Here is a 10,756-nt window from a genome sequence, read left to right as displayed (position 1 = left end):
CAGGTTGGTATGGCCGTAAGCGAAGACTGCTGCAAAGAGAGGGCTATTTAAAGACCAGCCAATCTAATCGCCAGTACATTATATAAGTAGGAAAGAAAACCAAAAGCTTAAAGCACCTGGTATTCCTAGGCAGTCTCTCATCCAAGTACTAACCAGACCTAAACTGCTAAGATTCAAGATTCGGGCATTGACTTTTTTTTTTTTTGCAAAATTATTATATATAAGTGAAAAATTTCCAAAAAGTTTAAAGCACCTGGTATTCCCAGGCAGTCTCCTCATCCAATGTACTAACCAGGCCCAAACCTGCTAATATTCAGAGATCGGGCATTGACTCTTTTTTTGGCAAAATTATTATATAATTCGTGAAAATTTTCCAAAAAGCTTAAAGCACCTGGTATTCCCAGGCAGTCCCCATCCATGTACTAACCAGGCCAAACCTGCTAATATTCAGAGATCGGCATTGACTCTATTTTTTGGCAAAATTATTATATACTAAGTGAAAAATTTCCAAAAAAGCTTACAGCACTAGTATCCCAGGCGGTCTCCCATCCAAGTATTAACCAGGCCCAAACCTGCTTAGCTTCCGAGATAGATCAGATCGGGCATAGCCAGGTGGTATGGCCGTAAGCGAAGTCTGCTGCCAAAGAGAGGGCTATTTAAAGATAGCCAATCTTATCCCAGTACATTATATAAGTAGGAAAGAAAACCCAAAAGCTTAAGCACCTGGTATTCCAGGCAGTCTCCCATCCATGTACTAACCAGGCCCAAACCTGCTAATATTCAGAGATCGGCATTGACTCTATTTTTTTGCAAAATTATTATATACTAAGTGAAAAATGTCCATAAAGCTTACAGCACCTGGTATTCCCAGGCGGTCTCCCCATTCAAGTACTAACCAGGCCCAACCTGCTTAGCTTCCGAGATCAGACGAGATGGGGCATAGCCAGGTTGGTATGGCCGTAAGCGAAGTCTTGCCCTGCAAAGAGAGGGCTATTTAAAGAACAGCCAATCTTATCGCCAGTACATTATATAAGTAGGAAAGAAAACCCAAAAGCTTAAAGCACCTGGTATTCCTAGGCAGTCTCTCATAAAAGTACTAACCAGACCTAAACCTGCTAAGATTCAGAGATCGGGCATTGACTCTTTTTTTTTTATGAAAGATTATTATATAATTCGTGAAATTTTCCAAAAAGCTTACAGCACCTGGTATTCCCAGGCGGTCTCCCATCCATGTACTAACCAGGCCCAAACCTGCAAATATTCAGTGATCGGGCATTGACTCTATTTTTGGCAAATTATTATATACTAAGTGAAAAATGTCCAAAAAGCTTACAGCACCTGGTATTCCCAGGCGGTTTCCCATCCAAGTACTAACCAGGCCCAAACCTGCTTAGCTTCCGAGATCAGACGAGATCGGGCATAGCCAGGTTGGTATGGCCGTAAGCGAAGTCTGCTGCAAAGAGAGGGCTATTTAAAGACCAGCCAATCTTATCGCCAGTACATTATATAAGTAGGAAAGAAAACCCAAAAGCTTAAAGCACCTGGTATTCCTAGGCAGTCTCTCATCAAAGTACTAACCAGACCTAAACTGCTAAGATTCAGAGATCGGGCATTGACTCTTTTTTTTTTTTTTCTTTTTTTTTAATGAAAGATTATTATATAATTCGTGAAATTTTCCAAAAAGATTAAAGCACCTGGTATTCCCCAGGCAGTCTCCCATCCATGTCTAACCAGGCCCAACTGCAAATATTCAGTGATTCGGGCATTGACTCTATTTTTTTGGCAAAATTATTATATACTAAGTGAAAAATGTCCAAAAAGCTTACAGCACTGGTATTCCCAGGCGGTCTCCCATCCAAGTATTAACCAGGCCCAAACCTGCTTAGCTTCCGAGATCAGATCAGATCGGGCATAGCCAGGTTGGTATGGCCGTAAGCGAAGTCTGCTGCAAAGAGAGGGCTATTTAAAAGATCAGCCCAATCTTATCGCAGTACATTATATAAGTAGGAAAGAAACCCAAAAGCTTAAAGCACCTGGTATTCCCAGGCAGTCTCCCATCCATGTACTAACCAGGCCCAAACCTGCTAATCATTCAGAGATCGGGCATTGACGTCTATTTTTTGGCAAAAATTATTATATACTAAGTGAAAAATGTCCATAAAGCTTACAGCACCTGGTATTCCCAGGCGGTCTCCCATTCAAGTACTAACCAGGCCCAAACCTGCTTAGCTTCCGAGATCAGACGAGATCGGGCATAGCCAGGTTGGTATGGCCGTAAGCGAAGTCTGCTGCAAAGAGAGGGCTATTTAAAGAACAGCCAATCTTATCGCCAGTACATTATATAAGTAGGAAAGAAAACCCAAAAGCTTAAGCACCTGGTATTCCTAGGCAGTCTCTCATAAAAGTACTAACCAGACCTAAACCTGCTAAGATTCAGAGATCGGGCATTGACTCTTTTTTTTTTTTTATGAAAGATTATTATATAATTCGTGAAATTTTCCAAAAAGCTTACAGCACCTGGTATTCCCAGGCAGTCTCCCATCCATGTACTAACCAGGCCCAAACCTGCAAATATTCAGTGATCGGGCATTGACTCTATTTTTTGGCAAAATTATTATATACTAAGTGAAAAATGTCCAAAAAGCTTACAGCACCTGGTATTCCCAGGCGGTTTCCCATCCAAGTACTAACCAGGCCCAAACCTGCTTAGCTTCCGAGATCAGACGAGATCGGGCATAGCCAGGTTGGTATGGCCGTAAGCGAAGTCTGCTGCAAAGAGAGGGCTATTTAAAGACCAGCCAATCTTATCGCCAGTACATTATATAAGTAGGAAAGAAAACCCAAAAGCTTAAAGCACCTGGTATTCCTAGGCAGTCTCTCATCAAAGTACTAACCAGACCTAAACCTGCTAAGATTCAGAGATCGGGCATTGACTCTTTTTTTTTTTTTTCTTTTTTTTAATGAAAGATTATTATATAATTCGTGAAATTTTCCAAAAAGATTAAAGCACCTGGTATTCCCAGGCAGTCTCCCATCCATGTACTAACCAGGCCCAAACCTGCAAATATTCAGTGATCGGGCATTGACTCTATTTTTTGGCAAAATTATTATATACTAAGTGAAAAATGTCCAAAAAGCTTACAGCACCTGGTATTCCCAGGCAGTCTCCCATCCATGAACTAACCAGGCCCAAACCTGCAAATATTCAGAGATCGGGCATTGACTCTATTTTTTGGCAAAATTATTATTTACTAAGTGAAAAATGTCCAAAAAGCTTACAGCACCTGGTATTCCCAGGCGGTCTCCCATCCAAGTACTAAACAGGCCCAAACCTGCTTAGCTTCCGAGATCAGACGAGATCGGGCATAGCCAGGTTGGTATGGCCGTAAGCGTAGTCTGCTGCAAAGAGAGGGCTATTTAAAAACAGCCAATCTTATCGCCAGTACATTATATAAGTAGGAAAGAAAACCCAAAAGCTTAAAGCACCTGGTATTCCTAGGCAGTCTCTCATAAAAGTACTAACCAGACCTAAACCTGCTAAGATTCAGAGATCGGGCATTGACTCTATTTTTTGGCAAAATTATTATATACTAAGTGAAAATGTCCAAAAAGATTAAAGCACCTGGTATTCCCAGGCAGTCTCCCATCCATGTACTAACCAGGCCCAAACCTGCAAATATTCAGAGATCGGGCATTGACTCTATTTTTTGGCAAAATTATTATATACTAAGTGAAAAATGTCCAAAAAGCTTACAGCACCTGGTATTCCCAGGCAGTCTCCCATCCATGTACTAACCAGGCCCAAACCTGCTAATATTCAGAGATCGGCATTGACTCTATTTTTTGGCAAAATTATTATATACTAAGTGAAAAATTTCCAAAAAGCTTACAGCACCTGGTATTCCCAGGCGGTCTCCCATCCAAGTATTAACCAGGCCCAAACCTGCTTAGCTTCCGAGATCAGACGAGATCGGGCATAGCCAGGTTGGTATGGCCGTAAGCGTAGTCTGCTGCAAAGAGAGGGCTATTTAAAGAACAGCCAATCTTATCGCCAGTACATTATATAAGTAGGAAAGAAAACCCAAAAGCTTAAAGCACCTGGTATTCCTAGGCAGTCTCTCATAAAAGTACTAACCAGACCTAAACCTGCTAAGATTCAGAGATCGGGCATTGACTCTATTTTTTGGCAAAATTATTATATACTAAGTGAAATATGTCCAAAAAGATTAAAGCACCTGGTATTCCCAGGCAGTCTCCCATCCATGTACTAACCAGGCCCAAACCTGCAAATATTCAGAGATCGGCATTGACTCTATTTTTTGGCAAAATTAATATATACTAAGTGAAAAATTTCCAAAAAGCTTACAGCACCTGGTATTCCCAGGCGGTCTCCCATCCAAGTATTAACCAGGCCCAAACCTGCTTAGCTTCCGAGATCAGATCAGATCGGGCATAGCCTTTTTTTTTTTTTTTTTTTTTTTTTATTAAGAAATTTCAATCAATAAAATACAATAGATTAAGCACAATCAATAGAAAATACAGAGCATCGTCTTTACACATCTCTACATTACACCTCTTTCCTTTACATAGATAATTTAAAAAACTCTTCCACATTCTGGCAACTTCCACATTAAATCTTTTAAAACACAACAGACCTTTGGGGTAAAAACATCATAAAAAGATTCTAACATATTTACACCTTTAAAGTAAATATACAGTCTTTCGATATATAATTCTGTTTTTCTTTTAAACACACTCCAAACATCCAACACAATTTTTTCCTTTTTAGCCACAGTTCTTCTGTCCCATATTGCACTTTTCATTAGCATTACACACAGATTAATGAAACTTTTGTTTTTACACTTTTTTTCCCAACCAAACATGACAACTCTATTCCATTCCATTATATTTTCATCCCACTCCTCAGTCACATCTTTGATTAAACATTTACATTTCCTTAAAAAGTCCTCTAGGTCTCTACAATGTAAAAACATATGTAAAATCCCCTCTTCCTCTTCCTGGCACACTTTACACAGAGCATTTTCTTCCATTCCTATTTTATTTAAAATTACATCAGTAAAAACCACTTTATGCCTTATAAAATACTCCAAACATTCCAATTTGTTTTCCACACATTTCCCCGTCATGTTTCTCCATATACACTCTTTTTTTAAATCTTTGAATTTCTGCACCCAGTATCCATTTACAATCGGCTCTTTAAAAACATCATCTCTAAAAGCACAATAAATCATTTTCACAGTACATTCCTTAAAATCATACATTTTTTCCCCAAACTTCACATGAATACATTTCTCTTTTGGCTCTCCTTCCATATTTCTATTCTTTTTATCCACTCTTTAGGTATTGCATTTTTAATGATTTCATATTTATTTTTTATTTCTTGTTCACTGTAATCCTCTTTTGCCTCCTCCATTGCATCTACAATAAATTGTGTCGGTAAAAACCCTTCTTTAAATTCATACAAAACATCTCTCACTCTTGTTATCCCCACATCCATCCATTTCTTTAAAAACAATTCTTTGTCTTGTTTTAAAATGTTTTTGTTTAAAAAGAGAGGTTGATTTAAAATGTTTTCTCTCCCATGTGGATCATACTCAACTTTGTCTAAAAATTTTCCCCAGGCACTAAACATTTCTCTATAAAACTCTGGTAATCTTTCTGTCATCCAATTCTTAGCTTTCATCCATAAAATCCCATCCCCCATGTTAAAATCCCCACATTTGTTTAAAAAATATTCCATTGTCTTTTTCCATGCTGCTTTGTGACCATCATCTAGATATTTTTTTACTATTTTAACTCTTAAGCTATTTTTTCTCTGTTCAACATCAATTAATCCCATCCCTCCTTTCCCTACTTCTCCTATTAATGTACTGTATGCAATTCTTGACGGTTTACCATTCCATAAAAAATCTAAAAAACATTTTTTCAACCTTTTCTCCACCCACACTGGCATAGCAGTCACATATAAAACATACCACAACTTTGACACCATTAACACATTTAAAATTAAAACCTTCCCTTTTAAACTTAAAGTCCTCAATTTCCAAAAATGTAACCTTCTTTCAATTCCTCCTACTATTTCTTCCCACATTTTTTCTTTAACATTCCTTTCATCTTTTCCCATTAGAACACCTAAAATCCTTATTTCTTTTGTTTCTTTAAAATGAAAATAATCAGTTAAAACATTTACTCCTCCAAATCTCACATATGTTGTTTTTTCTTCATTTAACTTGCCTCCTGATCCCCTACAAAACATCTGTACTACTTCCATTACTTTATTAACACTCTCTATATCCTTAACTATTATTGTTGTATCATCTGCATATTGAAATATTTTTTCATTTCCCCCACTTCCTTCAATGTTTATCCCTCTTATGTCTTCATCTATTTTAACAACTAATCCCAATGGTTCTGCAACTAAAGAATATAAAAGCGCCGATAATGGACATCCTTGTCTTATTGACCTAGTAATTTTAAAACATTCTGTTAAAAAACCGTTACACTGTATTCTTGTTATTGCTCCCCTGTATAAAATTGTAATCCACTTGACAAAATTATCCCCAAACCCGTACCTTCTTAAAATTCCAAATAAATAATCATGCTCCACTCTATCAAAGGCCTTTTCAAAATCCAAACTAATAACATATCCTTTTTTGCTTTTTTCTTTCATATATCTTATTCTATCTATTATACTTAAAGTTGTATCCGCTATATCTTTCCCTTTTACTCCATACACTTGATTTGTTTTAATTATGGTTGGCATTACCTCTTTCAATCTATTGGCTAAAACTTTTGTTAAAATTTTCAAATCTGTATTCAGCATTGTAATTGGTCTATAATTTTTTAGGTCTACTTTATCTCCTTTTCTTTTATATATCAACTTTATTAATCCCATCCCCATTCTCTGATTCATTTCCTCTTTTTTAAAAATGTCTTCATATACTTCTTTTAAAATACTGGTTAAAAAATCTTTAAAAACTATATAAAATTCACTCCCCAAACCATCTATACCTGGACTTTTATTTTTGTTTAATTCACTTATTGCTCTTTTTATCTCTTCTTCTCTTATCTCTTCATCACAGTCTTTTTTGTCTACTTCTCCTACTGTTGTTTTTATTTGATTTAGTAACTCCAATTTCTCTTCTTCTTTCAACCCCTCAGTACTAAACAGATTTTCATAATAAGCTTTTACTTCTTTTAATATTTCCTCATTTGTTTCCACCACTACACCATTTTTCCCTCTTATTTCTTTAATCATTCCAGCTTTCCCTCTTATTTTTTCTAGATCAAAGAAAAACTTTGTACATTTTTCACCCTCCACCGTATATTTAGCTTTACTCCTTAGTCTTGCACCTTCATATTTTTTCTCTTCCATGTCTTTCAATAATCCCTCCAATTCTTTTATTTTTTGTATATCTTTCCCATTGTCATTTAATTCCTTTTCCAATTTTTCTCTTATTTCTCTCTCCTTCTTCCTCTTACACATCTGTATTAATTTGCAATATTTTATTGTGAATTTTTTTACTAAATATTTAACATTTTCCCACCATATCCTTTTATCTTCACTGTACATTTCATTCTCCTTTTCTTTTTCAATAATTTCTTTAATACTTAACACATACTCCTCATTCTTCAAAACCTCTACATTTAAAACCCATACACCCGGCCCTCTTTTCACTGAACTCCAGTCTACTTGTATAAAAAGTGGTTTATGGTCACTTAAGCTTGATTCTACATATTCCATGTTACCAATAAAACCTTCAATGTTCCTTGTACACAAAATAAAATCAATCCTTGTCTTACACATAAAATTCCCTACTAATTGCCTCCTTGAATATTCTTTCTTTTCTTCATTTCTTTCTCTCCATACATCAATCATATTATTTTCTTCCATTAATAATTTCAGTTCTTTTCTTCCTTTATCATTTTTAAAAACCATTCCCTCACCAATTTCTAATTTACTGAAAACTGTATTAAAATCACCCATCATAATAACTTCTTTATGCTTTTTTAAAAAATCTCTTAATACATTAAAATATTCCTTCTTTTCATTTTCTACAGTCGGCGCATGAATATTAACTACAATAACTTTTTTCTCCTCATACTCCATTTCAACCGCAATACATTTCCCATCTATGTCATTATATATTGTTTTACATGATACCCCACAGTTTTCTTTTATTAAGATCGCAACACCTCTTCCCAGCCTCCCATCACCATTGTTATAAAAAATCTCTCCACTCCACCTTTTTCTTATTTCAGTCATGTACTCTTCCCTCCAGTTAGTTTCTTGTAATAAAATCACATCCTCTCTTTTACACATTTCTTTCACCTTTTCAAATTTTCCTACATTTGAAAGCCCTCTAGCATTAAAAGTAACAATTCTTAAAAGCATAAAACATATAAAAACATGCATAAAACCCATAAACTCAGTCCATCTCCTCCAAACCTTTTAGCAGCTCATACTTATTTGCACACTCAATCCCATCTTCTTTAAGCATTCTTTTTCTTGCAGTATCAAGATTAGGTATTACCTTTACAGATCTTCTTCTTTTTGATGATTTCCCCTGCGTCTCCTCATTTTCTTTTCCTTGTTCACACTCTTTTGTAGCATCATTAATTTCTATCCCGTCCATCTCCTTTTGCACACTGTCCGTCACATCCATCGGTGTACATAAAATTCCCTCCTGTTGTGCATCACTCAGTACTTTATTCCTTTCATCAACCAGTTCCACATTATCCAAAGCATTTTGCAAGCTGTCTGTCAAATCCATCTGTGTCCAAATTCCCCCATCCTGTTGTGTTTGTATGATTGGTTCGGTACACTCTTTCTGTTGTTCTATATCCTTATTTAATTCCAGTCCTTTACCACATACCCTTTCTCCAACGTCTCGCTGCTCGTTGTCTCTTTCATGCACCTGCCCGCCCACCTGCTGCTGCTCCTCCTCCTCACCCTGCATCCAACACTCACACTTATTTAAAACCAAATTGCACTCCGGGCACGTCACAGCATTGCAGTTTCTCGCGAAGTGGCCTCTTTCCTCGCATTTATGGCACTTAAACTCCGGGCAGTCCTTCACCACATGATCTGGGCTCATGCACAGCCGACAAGTCTTCACCTGATGGCTGTGCATCACCCGAAAGTATTGTGGACCCTCTGCCGTTTCTATTTTTGTGCTGTACGGTAGGGAGGCCACCTCCTTCGGAAACCGCGCCTTTACATATCTTGTCCCATCCTCGATGCTGGTGCCCGGATAAACACGCCGCTTTATTTTTGAAATTGGGGAAACCCCCCAAACCTCCAGTTTATTTAAAATCTCTTCATCAGCAAGGTAGACGGGCAGATGCATGAAAGAGACAACATAATCTCTGTTTTGCAGTTTCTTTATCTCACAGTTCACTCCTTTAATTAACAATCCCTCAGTCAGTTCATCACACGTTTCTTCTTTTTCCATTGTCAGTTCATATTCCTTTCCTTGTCTTGGCCTCAGTGCTAAGATTTTACCATATCCACATTTGTCCGTCACCGCTTTAATAATATCCACAGCTCTCACTTCACTTACATTCTCCACATTCACAATCACAGTCGCCTCCTTTAAGTATTTCCTTTCACCAATTGTATATCTTGCATCTTGATTTTTACCATGTCCTGCTCGTTGTCGATACTCCAGTCCAGTGTCGTTTGCCATGCGTCTCTCCCCAGCCAGTCCAGTGTTGTTTGCCATGCGTCGCTCTCCAGCCAGTCCAGTGTTGTTTGCCATGCGTCTCTCTCCAGCCAGTCCGGTGTCGTTTGCCAAGCGTTTCTCTCCAGCCAGTCCAGTGTCGTTTGCCATGCGTGTCTCTCCAGCCAGTCCGGTGTCGTTTGCCATGCGTCTCTCTCCAGCCAGTCCAGTGTCGTTTGCCAATAATCCATCCATTGCACAAAAACACAAAAAAATAAAAAATTAACCACCCTCCAGCCAGCAAAATGCTGCTGTTAGGTGGTTTAAAACTGAAAAACACACAAAAAATAAACTAAAAGTCCAAAAAAACAACTCACAAAACAAACACTAACAGAAAAATCAAAATGGAGGAGAGCCTTCCTCTCCCAACTGCAGCCAACACTTCCTGTAGCTCTCTAGCGCCCTCAGGTTGGTATGGCCGTAAGCGAAGTCTGCTGCAAAGAGAGGGCTATTTAAAGATCAGCCAATCTTATCGCCAGTACATTATATAAGTAGGAAAGAAAACCCAAAAGCTTAAAGCACCTGGTATTCCCAGGCAGTCTCCCATCCATGTACTAACCAGGCCCAAACCTGCTAATATTCAGAGATCGGGCATTGACTCTATTTTTTGGCAAAATTATTATATACTAAGTGAAAAATGTCCAAAAAGCTTACAGCACCTGGTATTCCCAGGCGGTCTCCCATTCAAGTACTAACCAGGCCCAAACCTGCTTAGCTTCCGAGACCAGAAGAGATCGGGCATAGCCAGGTTGGTATGGCCGTAAGCGAAGTCCGCTGCAAAGAGAGGGCTATTTAAAGAACAGCCAATCTTATCGCCAGTACATTATATAAGTAGGAAAGAAAACCCAAAAGCTTAAAGCACCTGGTATTCCTAGGCAGTCTCTCATAAAAGTACTAACCTGACCTAAACCTGCTAAGATTCAGAGATCGGGCATTGACTCTTTTTTTTTTTTTTATGAAAGATTATTATATAATTCGTGAAATTTTCCAAAAAGCTTACAGCACCTGGTATT

General features: G+C 37.7%; 7 non-coding genes and 1 pseudogene across 7 annotated transcripts; all 8 read right to left on the bottom strand.

Annotated features, from left to right (window-relative positions):
- Positions 1–846: 846 nt before the first annotated feature.
- LOC113090629 (uncharacterized) lies at positions 847–965 on the bottom strand (annotated as a pseudogene).
- Positions 966–1,326: 361 nt separating this feature from the next.
- Positions 1,327–1,445, bottom strand: LOC113090616 (5S ribosomal RNA). Its single transcript, XR_003287209.1, has one exon. It is a non-coding gene; the product is annotated as a 5S ribosomal RNA (ribosomal RNA).
- A 374-nt stretch (positions 1,446–1,819) lies between these two features.
- Positions 1,820–1,937, bottom strand: LOC113090628 (5S ribosomal RNA). Its single transcript, XR_003287221.1, has one exon. It is a non-coding gene; the product is annotated as a 5S ribosomal RNA (ribosomal RNA).
- Positions 1,938–2,161: 224 nt separating this feature from the next.
- Positions 2,162–2,280, bottom strand: LOC113090632 (5S ribosomal RNA). The gene has a single exon (XR_003287224.1). It is a non-coding gene; the product is annotated as a 5S ribosomal RNA (ribosomal RNA).
- Positions 2,281–2,642: 362 nt separating this feature from the next.
- On the bottom strand, positions 2,643–2,761 carry LOC113090615 (5S ribosomal RNA). Its single transcript, XR_003287208.1, has one exon. It is a non-coding gene; the product is annotated as a 5S ribosomal RNA (ribosomal RNA).
- A 511-nt stretch (positions 2,762–3,272) lies between these two features.
- On the bottom strand, positions 3,273–3,391 carry LOC113090617 (5S ribosomal RNA). The gene has a single exon (XR_003287210.1). It is a non-coding gene; the product is annotated as a 5S ribosomal RNA (ribosomal RNA).
- Positions 3,392–3,883: 492 nt separating this feature from the next.
- On the bottom strand, positions 3,884–4,002 carry LOC113090618 (5S ribosomal RNA). The gene has a single exon (XR_003287211.1). It is a non-coding gene; the product is annotated as a 5S ribosomal RNA (ribosomal RNA).
- Positions 4,003–10,390: 6,388 nt separating this feature from the next.
- Positions 10,391–10,509, bottom strand: LOC113090621 (5S ribosomal RNA). Its single transcript, XR_003287214.1, has one exon. It is a non-coding gene; the product is annotated as a 5S ribosomal RNA (ribosomal RNA).
- Positions 10,510–10,756: the final 247 nt, after the last annotated feature.

The sequence above is a fragment of the Carassius auratus genome, unplaced genomic scaffold, assembly GCF_003368295.1.
Source record: "Carassius auratus strain Wakin unplaced genomic scaffold, ASM336829v1 scaf_tig00057442, whole genome shotgun sequence".
Lineage (NCBI taxonomy): Eukaryota > Metazoa > Chordata > Actinopteri > Cypriniformes > Cyprinidae > Carassius > Carassius auratus.
The sequence above is the reverse complement of the archived record's forward strand: the minus strand, read 5'-3'. Positions and strand labels throughout refer to the sequence as shown.